The sequence below is a fragment of the Galeopterus variegatus genome, unplaced genomic scaffold, assembly GCF_000696425.1.
Source record: "Galeopterus variegatus unplaced genomic scaffold, G_variegatus-3.0.2 Scaffold380, whole genome shotgun sequence".
Lineage (NCBI taxonomy): Eukaryota > Metazoa > Chordata > Mammalia > Dermoptera > Cynocephalidae > Galeopterus > Galeopterus variegatus.
The window spans coordinates 1-4,661 of NW_007726491.1; positions in this window are offsets into that span (position 1 = coordinate 1).

Here is a 4,661-nt window from a genome sequence, read left to right on the forward strand (position 1 = left end):
CACACACACACACACACACACACACACAAACACACAGCAGCAGCATCTCCATGTTGCAGTCAGAACCGCTGGCTGGCCAGATCAGAGATGAATGACAGTGACCAAGAATCATTCCCAGCAGCCAGAGTGTTCCTGATCTGGGACTGTCATCCAGAGTCATGGCAGAGCGTTCCTGGTCTGTGGGCAGGGACTATGGTCTGCATGGGTTGCTCAAGCAATGTGAGTATCTCACTCCCCCAACCCCCAACATCCTTGAAAAGCCAAACTGAACTTTAACATGCTTGATGTGCAGCAGCCTTCGTGACACAGCTGCCCTGCAGAACACAGCCAGGCTAGGAAATGCAGGAACAAACAGCTAACAAATGTCCACAGGACTTCCCTGAGATTCTGTGGCACCACTTTCAGAAACACCCACAAAAAGGAAGCACTGACAGTAACAGTTAGGAGACAGTTTATAAAGCAATTTCACATGCATCGTCTTAATCATGCAAGATAACCAGAGCACAAGATTTTATTCCCAGTTGGTAAGTCAGAAAATAAAGGCAGAGGGAGAGAGGACCTATAGGTTAAAAGAGACTTGGAAAACACACATTGCTGGTGGGGATGTACAGTGGTAAAGCCACTCTGGAAAAGTTTGGCAATTTCTTATAAAATGAAACAAGTAATTACCATAAGACCCAGCTACTATACTTTCAGGCATTTACCCTAGAGAAATAAAAATGTATATTCACACAAAAACCTGTATGCAAATATCATAGCAGTTTTATCCATAATAGATAAAAACTGGAAACAACCCAGATGTCTTTCAGCGGGTGTAGGGTTAAGCAGACCGTGGTTCATCCATACCACAGACGACTACTCAGCAATAAAAAGGAATTACAAAATGAATTATCGATACATGCCACAACTTCATTGAATCTCCTGAGAACTATGTTGAATGAAAAAAGGCCTATCCTAAAAGGTTACATACTTTATAATTCCATTTATATAACATTCTCAAAATGACAAAGGTATAGAAATGGAGAACAGATTAGCAGTTGCCGAGGGTTGAGGAAGACTGAGTGTGGCTGTTAACGGGGCAACTTGAGGGATCCCTGCGGTGATGGAAATGTTCTGCATGACTGTTTCACTGTCAGTATCCTGCTGTCATAGTTACCATTCTTTTTTAAGATGTTACCACTGGAGGAATGTGGCTAAAGGATCTCTGTATTATTTCTTACAACTACTTGTTAATCTATAATTCTCTCAAAAGTTTAATTTAAAATAGAGAAGGAGAGAGAGAGAAAGACTGAAGAGTTGACAAAATGAAACACACAGCCTTGTCTGGATCCTGATTTCAACAAATCTATGAGAACACATTTCTGAGATGACTTAAGAATGTAAACACTGTGTAGATATTACACGATAATAAGGCATTATTGTTAATTTTGTTAAATGTGATAAAGATACTATGTTTATATATAAAAAAAGAGTATTTAATTGTAAGAGATTCTTAGCAAAGTATTTAAGAATAAAATAACATGATATCTGGTATTTGCATCAAAATAACTCAGAGTAAAGGAGAAAGCGGTAGGTGGGAGTAGAGATGAAATAAGACAGGCCATGAGTCGGACTCTACTGAAGCTGGGTGACGGATATAGGGAGTTCATTATGCCCTTCTTTCTACCTTTGTGTATATTTGAAATTTTAAATATAATAAAAAGTGGAGGGGTGGGGAAGGCCCAGAGAGGACTTTTCGTGCCCTGCCATCTGTAAGAGAGTGAAAGACAGGGCTTTAACCTGGGTCTTCAGAACCTTCTACCACACTCTGAGCCATCCCCTTTCTGGAAGAGCCACAGGGCCCACATCTGAGCTGGTGAGAAACTGCCCCCAGCAGACTGTTAGATGGCATACAGATCTAAGGAGCACCTGGACAGCCAGGCCTGTGGATCCCGAGATGTCGCTCTCTAATCAGTACACGGGGTGCTAAGCTCATGTGGCTGCTGACCAGAGTCATGAGTTCCTCACCATGTGGGCTTTCCCAGGGCAGCACATAACATGGCTGCTAGCTTCCTCCAGACCAAGGGCTCAGAGAGAGACAAGGTACCCAAGACAGGAGCCACAGTCTTTTATAACATAATCTCAGAAGCAACAGGCCATCACTTTTGCCATGTTCTATTAATGGAAGCAAGTCAGTAAGTCCAGCCTACACTCAAGGGAAAGAATCCCACAAGGGTATGAACCCCAGGAGGCAGGGATCACTGGAGGCCATAGCAGAGGCAGCCCACAACATCCCCCAAGGTAGATGGTATTTGTATGACGGCTATTTCTTTTTTCCTGCTATAACAAGCATTTGTGCATTTATGTAAATATCTAATTCCCTTACTAGAAAATGAAGTTGTGAGGGCAAAATCCACATCTGATTGACGTCCTTTCCCCTCCCCTCCTGTGCCTGGCACAGCATCCAGAACCAATGGCTACTCTGTTTCTGTATCTCACCACCAGCCCTCCTCCCACACCCTTGCTGAAGAGGCAGGCCCAGCCAACTGGGTTTGGTACCACATGGTCCCACCTGCTCTGGTCCCAGCTGTCTGGACCAATAACAACCAAAAAACCAACAATGTATAACCTATAGGCTGGCTAGATGATTCTCTTTCAGGATCTGAAATGGAAAATACCAAGAGATGATGCCAGTTATGGGGAAGTCATAACAAACCAAAGCCCCATGCAAACTTCAGTTCCATGGGAACAGAAAAACACATTTAAAAGAAAAGCAGGTATAGAGAGGAGAAAATAGAGAAGTGTAGACAGAAACAAAGATACCATTAGAGAGAGAGAAAGAACCACAAAAAGGAACAGGTCCCCAGAGTTGCCCCAAGTTCTAGTTCTATCCCCTGTCACAATAATCCCTCTTTTATTGAGTTAACTGGTATGAGTCTCACTTTCTCAGAAGAGAGATAAGGGGATGTTGGGAAAACAGAATAGTTTGGTCAGGGCCCTCGCCTCCAGTCCAGTTGGGTGTGGTTCAGCACATCCACCGTAGGCAAACTCGTGTGTGTGTGTGTGTGTGTGTGTGCGTGTGTGTGTGTGTGCGTGCATGCATGCGTGTGTGCGTGGAGTTACTGCGCGTGCGCGCCAATGTATCTTTTTAGTTTTGTTGCCATTCTTGTGTTCTTTGGGGGGGGGGAGAGAAAGAGAGAGAGAGAAAGTTTTAGTGAAGCAGACAGGCGTCAGCCTTGGGTGTCCACCCCACGCAGCCATGCTTTCCAACCTATGGCTCCAGGGACCTTTTGGCCAGGTACCTAGCTCATAGACCTGCATGAAGGGGTCTGGTGACCCAGCCTGGCATGTGAAGGGCTTGTGACCCAGTCTGTGAATGGGCCTGAGGAGTCTGGGAGCTCCAGACCCAGCCCTAGCTCAACAAATTGCCCAGTTGGCAGGATTACCAGCAGATAAAAGAGCCCGACAACTGGCATGGTCATGTAGCTAGACAATTGGGGTCACAAACAGGATTAAGAGCTCCACAATTGGCGCTTTGAGCAGGATTCCAAGCCTAGCCAGACAGGGGAAAAAGAGGGAAAGGAGGATGAGGAGCAAGGGTGGGGAAGGAGAGAGCACCTAGAGTTCCTGGGAGATCATTGAGCGAGGGCCAGGACACCTCGGCAGAAGGCTTGCGAGAGGGAGTTTACTTGAGGTTAGCTACAAAATCAGCTCACAGTCAGAAGTTCACCCCTATCCCAGGCACTGTTAATTCTCCAAACTTCACAGTCTGTGATTAATGACTCCAACAGACAAGATTTAGTATATGATAGCTCATACTTTAAAAAAAAAAGTCAATATTGTACTTGACTACCCCAACACAATGTAGAAGGGAAACTATCGTCCACCTCCACTCACATGGCTCACTCACCTCTCTATATGTTCCAGAGTTTGAGATGTGAGTGAGAAGACAGGAACCAGCTAAGCCTGCTAAGAAGGCAGCCCTCAATTAAGGCAAGAAGCTGGTATGACAGATGGGAAGTCAAAAAGCCAAGGGTGAAGGCAGATAAGACCTATGCTAAGCCCCTGGGAGACAAGTAGCTCTAAAACAGTGTTAGCATCAGAACTCCACAGCCACTGGGCTGACTCTTTCTACTTGGTGGAATCACTCTGTTGCTGCACATCCTTATTTATCATCCTAGTTCCCCCCACATCAGGGGTCTTCACACCCCCAAAGTTCCACTCAGAGGGCTTGGGGTAACCCCTCTGACAGGCATAGCCAATGACAGGGACTTGGGGGGAGGCCTTCCAGGCAGAAAAGAAGAGTTGAGCAAGCCCAGGAAGTGGGAAGGCGGAGGGCGCGTTTGACCGAGAAGCACTCCTGGTGGCCGCCCTGGCTGCAGAGCAGGATGAACGCATGAGCAGCAGAACAGTGGCCAACGGGGGACGTGGCGGAAGAGAGAGTCAGGGCGCCACATCCCGCAGCTCTCTCTGGAGGCCCAGGGATGTCTGGAAACCCGAGTAAGTAGGTGGGGAAAAGAAAATAAGGCCCAAGATTCAATCCAAGATGGTTAACCAGTGGGACCTGGCCGTCTGCAATTACACACATAGCTTCAGTATAGAAAATCTCTCCTGCAACATGGCGGATGCGGAAGTAGTTATTTTGCCAAAGCAGCATAAGAAGAAAAAGGACCGAAAGTCAT